Raw genomic sequence first — 15688 nt, 5'->3', positions numbered from 1 at the left:
ATATTGGGCACTGCGCTCTGCAGGGTGTTAGCAGAGACTTTCCCGGGACAGTGAAACCCTATGTCAGAGACATTGAGAAGAAGCCCCAATGTTCCCTCCAGGCACTTTCAGTGTGGGTGCCTTCTCCACGTGGTTCCTGGTTTCACTGCAGCTCTGAAGAGAATGTTAGCAAAGAGGTCATCGGGACAGTGAAAACAGTACTCAAAGAATGGAGAGCAAGCTCTACATTACTCTCTTGGCACTTTGGATGTGGGACATACAGCGAGATGTTTGCTGCATTTGCGTTTGGCTGTTGGGAGATTTACAGCACAAAGATATCTAGTTGATTTGAAGCAGTTCCGAGAAAGTCTAAACATAATCCCCACTTTTCCCTCCTGGCACTTTCCATGTGGGAGATATAGCAGGATGTATATTGGTTTGGAGGCCAACTCAATGGACAGTGTAGGGAGAAAAGTTCCTGGCTCCTTGAATGCCGTTCCTGGAGACACTGCGATCAATGTGGGAGATATGTCAAGATGTGTGTTGGTTTTGAGGACGTCTCTCTGGAGAGTCTTAGCAAAGAGGTCACACGGATAATCAGAGCAATTCTCAGAGACACTGAGAACAAGCTCGACAATTCCCTCCTGGCACTTTCCCTGTAGGAGATACCGCAAGACGTTTCTGTATATTGGGCACTGCGCTCTGCAGGGTGTTAGCAGAGACTTTCCCGGGACAGTGAAACCCTATGTCAGAGACACTGAGAAGAAGCCCCAATGTTCCCTCCAGGCACTTTCAGTGTGGGTGCCTTCTCCACGTGGTTCCTGGTTTCACTGCAGCTCTGAAGAGAATGTTAGCAAAGAGCTCATCGGGACAGTGAAAACAGTACTCAAAGACAGGGAGAGCAAGCTCTACATTACTCTCTTGGCACTTTGGATGTGGGACATACAGCGAGATGTTTGCTGCATTTGCGTTTGGCTGTTGGGAGATTTACAGCACAAAGATATCTAGTTGATTTGAAGCAGTTCCGAGAAAGTCTCTGTATATTGAGCACTGCGCTCTGCAGGGTGTTAGCAGAGACTTTCCCGGGACAGTGAAACCCTATTTCAGAGACACTGAGAAGAAGCCCCAATGTTCCCTCCAGGCACTTTCAGTGTGGGTGCCTTCTCCACGTGGTTCCTGGTTTCACTGCAGCTCTGAAGAGAATGTTAGCAAAGAGGTAACCGGGACAGTGAAAACAGTACTCAAAGACAGGGAGAGCAAGCTCTCTCTTGGCACTTTGGATGTGGGACATACAGCGAGATGTTTGCTGCATTTGCGTTTGGCTGTTGGGAGATTTACAGCACAAAGATATCTAGTTGATTTGAAGCAGTTCCGAGAAAGTCTAAACATAATCCCCACTTTTCCCTCCTGGCACTTTCCATGTGGGAGATATAGCAGGATGTATATTGGTTTTGAGGCCAACTCAATGGACAGTGTAGGGAGAAAAGTTCCTGGCTCCTTGAATGCCGTTCCTGGAGACACTGCGATCAATGTGGGAGATATGTCAAGATGTGTGTTGGTTTTGAGGACGTCTCTCTGGAGAGTCTTAGTAAAGAGGTCACACGGATAATCAGAGCAATTCTCAGAGACACTGAGAACAAGCTCGACAATTCCCTCCTGGCACTTTCCCTGTAGGAGATACCGCAAGACGTTTCTGTATATTGGGCACTGCGCTCTGCAGGGTGTTAGCAGAGACTTTCCCGGGACAGTGAAACCCTATGTCAGAGACACTGAGAAGAAGCCCCAATGTTCCCTCCAGGCACTTTCAGTGTGGGTGCCTTCTCCACGTGGTTCCTGGTTTCACTGCAGCTCTGAAGAGAATGTTAGCAAAGAGCTCATCGGGACAGTGAAAACAGTACTCAAAGACAGGGAGAGCAAGCTCTACATAACTCTCTTGGCACTTTGGATGTGGGACATACAGCGAGATGTTTGCTGCATTTGCGTTTGGCTGTTGGGAGATTTACAGCACAAAGATATCTAGTTGATTTGAAGCAGTTCCGAGAAAGTCTCTGTATATTGAGCACTGCGCTCTGCAGGGTGTTAGCAGAGACTTTCCCGGGACAGTGAAACCCTATGTCAGAGACACTGAGAAGAAGCCCCACTGTTCCCTCCAGGCACTTTCAGTGTGGGTGCCTTCTCCACGTGGTTCCTGGTTTCACTGCAGCTCTGAAGAGAATGTTAGCAAAGAGGTCATCGGGACAGTGAAAACAGTACTCAAAGAATGGAGAGCAAGCTCTACATTACTCTCTTGGCACTTTGGATGTGGGACATACAGCGAGATGTTTGCTGCATTTGCGTTTGGCTGTTGGGAGATTTACAGCACAAAGATATCTAGTTGATTTGAAGCAGTTCCGAGAAAGTCTAAACATAATCCCCACTTTTCCCTCCTGGCACTTTCCATGTGGGAGATATAGCAGGATGTATATTGGTTTTGAGGACAACTCAATGGACAGTGTAGGGAGAAAAGTTCCTGGCTCCTTGAATGCCGTTCCTGGAGACACTGCGATCAATGTGGGAGACATGTCAAGATGTGTGTTGGTTTTGAGGACGGCTCTCTGGAGAGTCTTAGTAAAGAGGTGACACGGATAATCAGAGCAATTCTCAGAGACACTGAGAACAAGCTCGACAATTCCCTCCTGGCACTTTCCCTGTAGGAGATACCGCAAGACGTTTCTGTATATTGGGCACTGCGCTCTGCAGGGTGTTAGCAGAGACTTTCCCGGGACAGTGAAACCCTATGTCAGAGACACTGAGAAGAAGCCCCAATGTTCCCTCCAGGCACTTTCAGTGTGGGTGCCTTCTCCACGTGGTTCCTGGTTTCACTGCAGCTCTGAAGAGAATGTTAGCAAAGAGGTAACCGGGACAGTGAAAACAGTACTCAAAGACAGGGAGAGCAAGCTCTCTCTTGGCACTTTGGATGTGGGACATACAGCGAGATGTTTGCTGCTTTTGCGTTTGGCTGTTGGGAGATTTACAGCACAAAGATATCTAGTTGATTTGAAGCAGTTCCAAGAAAGTCTAAACATAATCCCCACTTTTCCCTCCTGGCACTTTCCATGTGGGAGATATAGCAGGATGTATATTGGTTTTGAGGCCAACTCAATGGACAGTGTAGGGAGAAAAGTTCCTGGCTCCTTGAATGCCGTTCCTGGAGACACTGCGATCAATGTGGGAGATATGTCAAGATGTGTGTTGGTTTTGAGGACGTCTCTCTGGAGAGTCTTAGCAAAGATGTCACACGGATAATTAGAGCAATTCTCAGAGACACTGAGAACAAGCTCGACAATTCCCTCCTGGCACTTTCCCTGTAGGAGATACCGCAAGACGTTTCTGTATATTGGGCACTGCGCTCTGCAGGGTGTTAGCAGAGACTTTCCCGGGACAGTGAAACCCTATGTCAGAGACACTGAGAAGAAGCCCCAATGTTCCCTCCAGGCACTTTCAGTGTGGGTGCCTTCTCCACGTGGTTCCTGGTTTCACTGCAGCTCTGAAGAGAATGTTAGCAAAGAGGTAACCGGGACAGTGAAAACAGTACTCAAAGACAGGGAGAGCAAGCTCTCTCTTGGCACTTTGGATGTGGGACATACAGCGAGATGTTTGCTGCATTTGCGTTTGGCTGTTGGGAGATTTACAGCACAAAGATATCTAGTTGATTTGAAGCAGTTCCGAGAAAGTCTAAACATAATCCCCACTTTTCCCTCCTGGCACTTTCCATGTGGGAGATATAGCAGGATGTATATTGGTTTTGAGGCCAACTCAATGGACAGTGTAGGGAGAAAAGTTCCTGGCTCCTTGAATGCCGTTCCTGGAGACACTGCGATCAATGTGGGAGATATGTCAAGATGTGTGTTGGTTTTGAGGACGGCTCTCTGGAGAGTCTTAGCAAAGAGGTCACACGGATAATCAGAGCAATTCTCAGAGACACTGAGAACAAGCTCGACAATTCCCTCCTGGCACTTTCCCTGTAGGAGATACCGCAAGACGTTTCTGTATATTGGGCACTGCGCTCTGCAGGGTGTTAGCAGAGACTTTCCCGGGACAGTGAAACCCTATGTCAGAGACACTGAGAAGAAGCCCCAATGTTCCCTCCAGGCACTTTCAGTGTGGGTGCCTTCTCCACGTGGTTCCTGGTTTCACTGCAGCTCTGAAGAGAATGTTAGCAAAGAGGTAACCGGGACAGTGAAAACAGTACTCAAAGACAGGGAGAGCAAGCTCTCTCTTGGCACTTTGGATGTGGGACATACAGCGAGATGTTTGCTGCATTTGCGTTTGGCTGTTGGGAGATTTACAGCACAAAGATATCTAGTTGATTTGAAGCAGTTCCGAGAAAGTCTCTGTATATTGAGCACTGCGCTCTGCAGGGTGTTAGCAGAGACTTTCCCGGGACAGTGAAACCCTATGTCAGAGACACTGAGAAGAAGCCCCAATGTTCCCTCCAGGCACTTTCAGTGTGGGTGCCTTCTCCACGTGGTTCCTGGTTTCACTGCAGCTCTGAAGAGAATGTTAGCAAAGAGGTAACCGGGACAGTGAAAACAGTACTCAAAGACAGGGAGAGCAAGCTCTCTCTTGGCACTTTGGATGTGGGACATACAGCGAGATGTTTGCTGCATTTGCGTTTGGCTGTTGGGAGATTTACAGCACAAAGATATCTAGTTGATTTGAAGCAGTTCCGAGAAAGTCTAAAGATAATCCCCACTTTTCCCTCCTGGCATTTCCCATGTGGGAGATATAGCAGGATGTATATTGGTTTTGAGGACAACTCAATGGACAGTGTAGGGAGAAAAGTTCCTGGCTCCTTGAATGCCGTTCCTGGAGACACTGCGATCAATGTGGGAGATATGTCAAGATGTGTGTTGGTTTTGAGGACGGCTCTCTGGAGAGTCTTAGCAAAGAGGTCACACGGATAATCAGAGCAATTCTCAGAGACACTGAGAACAAGCTCGACAATTCCCTCCTGGCACTTTCCCTGTAGGAGATACAGCAAGACGTTTCTGTATATTGGGCACTGCGCTCTGCAGGGTGTTAGCAGAGACTTTCCTGGGACAGTGAAACCCTATGTCAGAGACACTGAGAAGAAGCCCCAATGTTCCCTCCAGGCACTTTCAGTGTGGGTGCCTTCTCCACGTGGTTCCTGGTTTCACTGCAGCTCTGAAGAGAATGTTAGCAAAGAGGTCATCGGGACAGTGAAAACAGTACTCAAAGAATGGAGAGCAAGCTCTACATTACTCTCTTGGCACTTTGGATGTGGGACATACAGCGAGATGTTTGCTGCTTTTGCGTTTGGCTGTTGGGAGATTTACAGCACAAAGATATCTAGTTGATTTGAAGCAGTTCCGAGAAAGTCTAAACATAATCCCCACTTTTCCCTCCTGGCACTTTCCATGTGGGAGATATAGCAGGATGTATATTGGTTTTGAGGCCAACTCAATGGACAGTGTAGGGAGAAAAGTTCCTGGCTCCTTGAATGCCGTTCCTGGAGACACTGCGATCAATGTGGGAGATATGTCAAGATGTGTGTTGGTTTTGAGGACGTCTCTCTGGAGAGTCTTAGCAAAGAGGTCACACGAATAATCAGAGCAATTCACAGAGACACTGAGAACAAGCTCGACAATTCCCTCCTGGCACTTTCCCTGTAGGAGATACCGCAAGACGTTTCTGTATATTGGGCACTGCGCTCTGCAGGGTGTTAGCAGAGACTTTCCCGGGACAGTGAAACCCTATGTCAGAGACACTGAGAAGAAGCCCCAATGTTCCCTCCAGGCACTTTCAGTGTGGGTGCCTTCTCCACGTGGTTCCTGGTTTCACTGCAGCTCTGAAGAGAATGTTAGCAAAGAGCTCATCGGGACAGTGAAAACAGTACTCAAAGACAGGGAGAGCAAGCTCTACATTACTCTCTTGGCACTTTTGATGTGGGACATACAGCGAGATGTTTGCTGCATTTGCGTTTGGCTGTTGGGAGATTTACAGCACAAAGATATCTAGTTGATTTGAAGCAGTTCCGAGAAAGTCTCTGTATATTGAGCACTGCGCTCTGCAGGGTGTTAGCAGAGACTTTCCCGGGACAGTGAAACCCTATGTCAGAGACACTGAGAAGAAGCCCCAATGTTCCCTCCAGGCACTTTCAGTGTGGTTGCCTTCTCCACGTGGTTCCTGGTTTCACTGCAGCTCTGAAGAGAATGTTAGCAAAGAGGTAACCGGGACAGTGAAAACAGTACTCAAAGACAGGGAGAGCAAGCTCTCTCTTGGCACTTTGGATGTGGGACATACAGCGAGATGTTTGCTGCATTTGCGTTTGGCTGTTGGGAGATTTACAGCACAAAGATATTTAGTTGATTTGAAGCAGTTCCAAGAAAGTCTAAAGATAATCCCCACTTTTCCCTCCTGGCACTTTCCATGTGGGAGATATAGCAGGATGTATATTGGTTTTGAGGACAACTCAATGGACAGTGTAGGGAGAAAAGTTCCTGGCTCCTTGAATGCCGTTCCTGGAGACACTGCGATCAATGTGGGAGATATGTCAAGATGTGTGTTGGTTTTGAGGACGGCTCTCTGGAGAGTCTTAGCAAAGAGGTCACACGGATAATCAGAGCAATTCTCAGAGACACTGAGAACAAGCTCGACAATTCCCTCCTGGCACTTTCCCTGTAGGAGATACCGCAAGACGTTTCTGTATATTGGGCACTGCGCTCTGCAGGGTGTTAGCAGAGACTTTCCCGGGACAGTGAAACCCTATGTCAGAGACACTGAGAAGAAGCCCCACTGTTCCCTCCAGGCACTTTCAGTGTGGGTGCCTTCTCCACGTGGTTCCTGGTTTCACTGCAGCTCTGAAGAGAATGTTAGCAAAGAGGTAACCGGGACAGTGAAAACAGTACTCAAAGACAGGGAGAGCAAGCTCTCTCTTGGCACTTTGGATGTGGGACATACAGCGAGATGTTTGCTGCATTTGCGTTTGGCTGTTGGGAGATTTACAGCACAAAGATATCTAGTTGATTTGAAGCAGTTCCGAGAAAGTCTAAACATAATCCCCACTTTTCCCTCCTGGCACTTTCCATGTGGGAGATATAGCAGGATGTAGATTGGTTTTGAGGCCAACTCAATGGACAGTGTAGGGAGAAAAGTTCCTGGCTCCTTGAATGCCGTTCCTGGAGACACTGCGATCAATGTGGGAGATATGTCAAGATGTGTGTGGGTTTTGAGGACGTCTCTCTGGAGAGTCTTAGCAAAGAGGTCACACGGATAATCAGAGCAATTCTCAGAGACACTGAGAACAAGCTCGACAATTCCCTCCTGGCACTTTCCCTGTAGGAGATACCGCAAGACGTTTCTGTATATTGGGCACTGCGCTCTGCAGGGTGTTAGCAGAGACTTTCCCGGGACAGTGAAACCCTATGTCAGAGACACTGAGAAGAAGCCCCAATGTTCCCTCCAGGCACTTTCAGTGTGGGTGCCTTCTCCACGTGGTTCCTGGTTTCACTGCAGCTCTGAAGAGAATGTTAGCAAAGAGGTAACCGGGACAGTGAAAACAGTACTCAAAGACAGGGAGAGCAAGCTCTCTCTTGGCACTTTGGATGTGGGACATACAGCGAGATGTTTGCTGCATTTGCGTTTGGCTGTTGGGAGATTTACAGCACAAAGATATCTAGTTGATTTGAAGCAGTTCCGAGAAAGTCTAAAGATAATCCCCACTTTTCCCTCCTGGCACTTTCCATGTGGGAGATATAGCAGGATGTATATTGGTTTTGAGGCCAACTCAATGGACAGTGTAGGGAGAAAAGTTCCTGGCTCCTTGAATGCCGTTCCTGGAGACACTGCGATCAATGTGGGAGATATGTCAAGATGTGTGTTGGTTTTGAGGACGTCTCTCTGGAGAGTCTTAGCAAAGATGTCACACGGATAATTAGAGCAATTCTCAGAGACACTGAGAACAAGCTCGACAATTCCCTCCTGGCACTTTCCCTGTAGGAGATACCGCAAGACGTTTCTGTATATTGGGCACTGCGCTCTGCAGGGTGTTAGCAGAGACTTTCCCGGGACAGTGAAACCCTATGTCAGAGACACTGAGAAGAAGCCCCAATGTTCCCTCCAGGCACTTTCAGTGTGGGTGCCTTCTCCACGTGGTTCCTGGTTTCACTGCAGCTCTGAAGAGAATGTTAGCAAAGAGGTAACCGGGACAGTGAAAACAGTACTCAAAGACAGGGAGAGCAAGCTCTCTCTTGGCACTTTGGATGTGGGACATACAGCGAGATGTTTGCTGCATTTGCGTTTGGCTGTTGGGAGATTTACAGCACAAAGATATCTAGTTGATTTGAAGCAGTTCCGAGAAAGTCTAAACATAATCCCCACTTTTCCCTCCTGGCACTTTCCATGTGGGAGATATAGCAGGATGTATATTGGTTTGGAGGACAACTCAATGGACAGTGTAGGGAGAAAAGTTCCTGGCTCCTTGAATGCTGTTCCTGGAGACACTGCGATCAATGTGGGAGATATGTCAAGATGTGTGTTGGTTTTGAGGACGTCTCTCTGGAGAGTCTTAGCAAAGAGGTCACACGGATAATTAGAGCAATTCTCAGAGACACTGAGAACAAGCTCGACAATTCCCTCCTGGCACTTTCCCTGTAGGAGATACTGCAAGACGTTTCTGTATATTGGGCACTGCGCTCTGCAGGGTGTTAGCAGAGACTTTCCCGGGACAGTGAAACCCTATGTCAGAGACACTGAGAAGAAGCCCCAATGTTCCCTCCAGGCACTTTCAGTGTGGGTGCCTTCTCCACGTGGTTCCTGGTTTCACTGCAGCTCTGAAGAGAATGTTAGCAAAGAGGTAACCGGGACAGTGAAAACAGTACTCAAAGACAGGGAGAGCAAGCTCTCTCTTGGCACTTTGGATGTGGGACATACAGCGAGATGTTTGCTGCTTTTGCGTTTGGCTGTTGGGAGATTTACAGCACAAAGATATCTAGTTGATTTGAAGCAGTTCCAAGAAAGTCTCTGTATATTGAGCACTGCGCTCTGCAGGGTGTTAGCAGAGACTTTCCCGGGACAGTGAAACCCTATGTCAGAGACACTGAGAAGAAGCCCCAATGTTCCCTCCAGGCACTTTCAGTGTGGGTGCCTTCTCCACGTGGTTCCTGGTTTCACTGCAGCTCTGAAGAGAATGTTAGCAAAGAGGTAACCGGGACAGTGAAAACAGTACTCAAAGACAGGGAGAGCAAGCTCTCTCTTGGCACTTTGGATGTGGGACATACAGCGAGATGTTTGCTGCATTTGCGTTTGGCTGTTGGGAGATTTACAGCACAAAGATATCTAGTTGATTTGAAGCAGTTCCGAGAAAGTCTAAACATAATCCCCACTTTTCCCTCCTGGCATTTTCCATGTGGGAGATATAGCAGGATGTATATTGGTTTTGAGGACAACTCAATGGACAGTGTAGGGAGAAAAGTTCCTGGCTCCTTGAATGCCGTTCCTGGAGACACTGCGATCAATGTGGGAGATATGTCAAGATGTGTGTTGGTTTTGAGGACGTCTCTCTGGAGAGTCTTAGTAAAGAGGTCACACGGATAATCAGAGCAATTCTCAGAGACACTGAGAACAAGCTCGACAATTCCCTCCTGGCACTTTCCCTGTAGGAGATACCGCAAGACGTTTCTGTATATTGGGCACTGCGCTCTGCAGGGTGTTAGCAGAGACTTTCCCGGGACAGTGAAACCCTATGTCAGAGACACTGAGAAGAAGCCCCAATGTTCCCTCCAGGCACTTTCAGTGTGGGTGCCTTCTCCACGTGGTTCCTGGTTTCACTGCAGCTCTGAAGAGAATGTTAGCAAAGAGGTAACCGGGACAGTGAAAACAGTACTCAAAGACAGGGAGAGCAAGCTCTCTCTTGGCACTTTGGATGTGGGACATACAGCGAGATGTTTGCTGCATTTGCGTTTGGCTGTTGGGAGATTTACAGCACAAAGATATCTAGTTGATTTGAAGCAGTTCCGAGAAAGTCTAAACATAATCCCCACTTTTCCCTCCTGGCACTTTCCATGTGGGAGATATAGCAGGATGTATATTGGTTTTGAGGACAACTCAATGGACAGTGTAGGGAGAAAAGTTCCTGGCTCCTTGAATGCCGTTCCTGGAGACACTGCGATCAATGTGGGAGATATGTCAAGATGTGTGTTGGTTTTGAGGACGTCTCTCTGGAGAGTCTTAGCAAAGAGGTCACACGGATAATCAGAGCAATTCTCAGAGACACTGAGAACAAGCTCGACAATTCCCTCCTGGCACTTTCCCTGTAGGAGATACCGCAAGACGTTTCTGTATATTGGGCACTGCGCTCTGCAGGGTGTTAGCAGAGACTTTCCCGGGACAGTGAAACCCTATGTCAGAGACACTGAGAAGAAGCCCCAGTGTTCCCTCCAGGCACTTTCAGTGTGGGTGCCTTCTCCACGTGGTTCCTGGTTTCACTGCAGCTCTGAAGAGAATGTTAGCAAAGAGGTAACCGGGACAGTGAAAACAGTACTCAAAGACAGGGAGAGCAAGCTCTCTCTTGGCACTTTGGATGTGGGACATACAGCGAGATGTTTGCTGCATTTGCGTTTGGCTGTTGGGAGATTTACAGCACAAAGATATCTAGTTGATTTGAAGCAGTTCCGAGAAAGTCTAAACATAATCCCCACTTTTCCCTCCTGGCACTTTCCATGTGGGAGATATAGCAGGATGTATATTGGTTTTGAGGCCAACTCAATGGACAGTGTAGGGAGAAAAGTTCCTGGCTCCTTGAATGCCGTTCCTGGAGACACTGCGATCAATGTGGGAGATATGTCAAGATGTGTGTTGGTTTTGAGGACGGCTCTCTGGAGAGTCTTAGCAAAGAGGTCACACGGATAATCAGAGCAATTCTCAGAGACACTGAGAACAAGCTCGACAATTCCCTCCTGGCACTTTCCCTGTAGGAGATACCGCAAGACGTTTCTGTATATTGGGCACTGCGCTCTGCAGGGTGTTAGCAGAGACTTTCCCGGGACAGTGAAACCCTATGTCAGAGACACTGAGAAGAAGCCCCAATGTTCCCTCCAGGCACTTTCAGTGTGGGTGCCTTCTCCACGTGGTTCCTGGTTTCACTGCAGCTCTGAAGAGAATGTTAGCAAAGAGGTAACCGGGACAGTGAAAACAGTACTCAAAGACAGGGAGAGCAAGCTCTCTCTTGGCACTTTGGATGTGGGACATACAGCGAGATGTTTGCTGCATTTGCGTTTGGCTGTTGGGAGATTTACAGCACAAAGATATCTAGTTGATTTGAAGCAGTTCCGAGAAAGTCTAAAGATAATCCCCACTTTTCCCTCCTGGCACTTTCCATGTGGGAGATATAGCAGGATGTATATTGGTTTTGAGGCCAACTCAATGGACAGTGTAGGGAGAAAAGTTCCTGGCTCCTTGAATGCCGTTCCTGGAGACACTGCGATCAATGTGGGAGATATGTCAAGATGTGTGTTGGTTTTGAGGACGTCTCTCTGGAGAGTCTTAGCAAAGATGTCACACGGATAATTAGAGCAATTCTCAGAGACACTGAGAACAAGCTCGACAATTCCCTCCTGGCACTTTCCCTGTAGGAGATACCGCAAGACGTTTCTGTATATTGGGCACTGCGCTCTGCAGGGTGTTAGCAGAGACTTTCCCGGGACAGTGAAACCCTATGTCAGAGACACTGAGAAGAAGCCCCAATGTTCCCTCCAGGCACTTTCAGTGTGGGTGCCTTCTCCACGTGGTTCCTGGTTTCACTGCAGCTCTGAAGAGAATGTTAGCAAAGAGGTAACCGGGACAGTGAAAACAGTACTCAAAGACAGGGAGAGCAAGCTCTGTCTTGGCACTTTGGATGTGGGACATACAGCGAGATGTTTGCTGCATTTGCGTTTGGCTGTTGGGAGATTTACAGCACAAAGATATCTAGTTGATTTGAAGCAGTTCCGAGAAAGTCTAAACATAATCCCCACTTTTCCCTCCTGGCACTTTCCATGTGGGAGATATAGCAGGATGTATATTGGTTTGGAGGCCAACTCAATGGACAGTGTAGGGAGAAAAGTTCCTGGCTCCTTGAATGCTGTTCCTGGAGACACTGCGATCAATGTGGGAGATATGTCAAGATGTGTGTTGGTTTTGAGGACGTCTCTCTGGAGAGTCTTAGCAAAGAGGTCACACGGATAATCAGAGCAATTCTCAGAGACACTGAGAACAAGCTCGACAATTCCCTCCTGGCACTTTCCCTGTAGGAGATACTGCAAGACGTTTCTGTATATTGGGCACTGCGCTCTGCAGGGTGTTAGCAGAGACTTTCCCGGGACAGTGAAACCCTATGTCAGAGACACTGAGAAGAAGCCCCAATGTTCCCTCCAGGCACTTTCAGTGTGGGTGCCTTCTCCACGTGGTTCCTGGTTTCACTGCAGCTCTGAAGAGAATGTTAGCAAAGAGGTAACCGGGACAGTGAAAACAGTACTCAAAGACAGGGAGAGCAAGCTCTCTCTTGGCACTTTGGATGTGGGACATACAGCGAGATGTTTGCTGCATTTGCGTTTGGCTGTTGGGAGATTTACAGCACAAAGATATCTAGTTGATTTGAAGCAGTTCCGAGAAAGTCTAAACATAATCCCCACTTTTCCCTCCTGGCACTTTCCATGTGGGAGATATAGCAGGATGTAGATTGGTTTTGAGGCCAACTCAATGGACAGTGTAGGGAGAAAAGTTCCTGGCTCCTTGAATGCCGTTCCTGGAGACACTGCGATCAATGTGGGAGATATGTCAAGATGTGTGTTGGTTTTGAGGACGTCTCTCTGGAGAGTCTTAGCAAAGAGGTCACACGGATAATCAGAGCAATTCTCAGAGACACTGAGAACAAGCTCGACAATTCCCTCCTGGCACTTTCCCTGTAGGAGATACCGCAAGACGTTTCTGTATATTGGGCACTGCGCTCTGCAGGGTGTTAGCAGAGACTTTCCCGGGACAGTGAAACCCTATGGTCAGAGACACTGAGAAGAAGCCCCAATGTTCCCTCCAGGCACTTTCAGTGTGGGTGCCTTCTCCACGTGGTTCCTGGTTTCACTGCAGCTCTGAAGAGAATGTTAGCAAAGAGGTAACCGGGACAGTGAAAACAGTACTCAAAGACAGGGAGAGCAAGCTCTCTCTTGGCACTTTGGATGTGGGACATACAGCGAGATGTTTGCTGCATTTGCGTTTGGCTGTTGGGAGATTTACAGCACAAAGATATCTAGTTGATTTGAAGCAGTTCCGAGAAAGTCTAAACATAATCCCCACTTTTCCCTCCTGGCACTTTCCATGTGGGAGATATAGCAGGATGTATATTGGTTTTGAGGCCAACTCAATGGACAGTGTAGGGAGAAAAGTTCCTGGCTCCTTGAATGCCGTTCCTGGAGACACTGCGATCAATGTGGGAGATATGTCAAGATGTGTGTTGGTTTTGAGGACGGCTCTCTGGAGAGTCTTAGCAAAGAGGTCACACGGAGAATCAGAGCAATTCTCAGAGACACTGAGAACAAGCTCGACAATTCCCTCCTGGCACTTTCCCTGTAGGAGATACCGCAAGACGTTTCTGTATATTGGGCACTGCGCTCTGCAGGGTGTTAGCAGAGACTTTCCCGGGACAGTGAAACCCTATGTCAGAGACACTGAGAAGAAGCCCCAGTGTTCCCTCCAGGCACTTTCAGTGTGGGTGCCTTCTCCACGTGGTTCCTGGTTTCACTGCAGCTCTGAAGAGAATGTTAGCAAAGAGGTAACCGGGACAGTGAAAACAGTACTCAAAGACAGGGAGAGCAAGCTCTCTCTTGGCACTTTGGATGTGGGACATACAGCGAGATGTTTGCTGCATTTGCGTTTGGCTGTTGGGAGATTTACAGCACAAAGATATCTAGTTGATTTGAAGCAGTTCCGAGAAAGTCTAAACATAATCCCCACTTTTCCCTCCTGGCACTTTCCATGTGGGAGATATAGCAGGATGTATATTGGTTTTGAGGCCAACTCAATGGACAGTGTAGGGAGAAAAGTTCCTGGCTCCTTGAATGCCGTTCCTGGAGACACTGCGATCAATGTGGGAGATATGTCAAGATGTGTGTTGGTTTTGAGGACGGCTCTCTGGAGAGTCTTAGCAAAGAGGTCACACGGATAATCAGAGCAATTCTCAGAGACACTGAGAACAAGCTCGACAATTCCCTCCTGGCACTTTCCCTGTAGGAGATACCGCAAGACGTTTCTGTATATTGGGCACTGCGCTCTGCAGGGTGTTAGCAGAGACTTTCCCGGGACAGTGAAACCCTATGTCAGAGACACTGAGAAGAAGCCCCAATGTTCCCTCCAGGCACTTTCAGTGTGGGTGCCTTCTCCACGTGGTTCCTGGTTTCACTGCAGCTCTGAAGAGAATGTTAGCAAAGAGGTAACCGGGACAGTGAAAACAGTACTCAAAGACAGGGAGAGCAAGCTCTCTCTTGGCACTTTGGATGTGGGACATACAGCGAGATGTTTGCTGCATTTGCGTTTGGCTGTTGGGAGATTTACAGCACAAAGATATCTAGTTGATTTGAAGCAGTTCCGAGAAAGTCTAAAGATAATCCCCACTTTTCCCTCCTGGCACTTTCCATGTGGGAGATATAGCAGGATGTATATTGGTTTTGAGGCCAACTCAATGGACAGTGTAGGGAGAAAAGTTCCTGGCTCCTTGAATGCCGTTCCTGGAGACACTGCGATCAATGTGGGAGATATGTCAAGATGTGTGTTGGTTTTGAGGACGTCTCTCTGGAGAGTCTTAGCAAAGATGTCACACGGATAATTAGAGCAATTCTCAGAGACACTGAGAACAAGCTCGACAATTCCCTCCTGGCACTTTCCCTGTAGGAGATACCGCAAGACGTTTCTGTATATTGGGCACTGCGCTCTGCAGGGTGTTAGCAGAGACTTTCCCGGGACAGTGAAACCCTATGTCAGAGACACTGAGAAGAAGCCCCAATGTTCCCTCCAGGCACTTTCAGTGTGGGTGCCTTCTCCACGTGGTTCCTGGTTTCACTGCAGCTCTGAAGAGAATGTTAGCAAAGAGGTAACCGGGACAGTGAAAACAGTACTCAAAGACAGGGAGAGCAAGCTCTGTCTTGGCACTTTGGATGTGGGACATACAGCGAGATGTTTGCTGCATTTGCGTTTGGCTGTTGGGAGATTTACAGCACAAAGATATCTAGTTGATTTGAAGCAGTTCCGAGAAAGTCTAAACATAATCCCCACTTTTCCCTCCTGGCACTTTCCATGTGGGAGATATAGCAGGATGTATATTGGTTTGGAGGCCAACTCAATGGACAGTGTAGGGAGAAAAGTTCCTGGCTCCTTGAATGCTGTTCCTGGAGACACTGCGATCAATGTGGGAGATATGTCAAGATGTGTGTTGGTTTTGAGGACGTCTCTCTGGAGAGTCTTAGCAAAGAGGTCACACGGATAATCAGAGCAATTCTCAGAGACACTGAGAACAAGCTCGACAATTCCCTCCTGGCACTTTCCCTGTAGGAGATACTGCAAGACGTTTCTGTATATTGGGCACTGCGCTCTGCAGGGTGTTAGCAGAGACTTTCCCGGGACAGTGAAACCCTATGTCAGAGACACTGAGAAGAAGCCCCAATGTTCCCTCCAGGCACTTTCA

This window comes from Chroicocephalus ridibundus, chromosome 1, assembly GCF_963924245.1.
Source record: "Chroicocephalus ridibundus chromosome 1, bChrRid1.1, whole genome shotgun sequence".
Classification (NCBI taxonomy): Eukaryota; Metazoa; Chordata; class Aves; order Charadriiformes; family Laridae; genus Chroicocephalus; species Chroicocephalus ridibundus.
The sequence above is the reverse complement of the archived record's forward strand: the minus strand, read 5'-3'. Positions refer to the sequence as shown.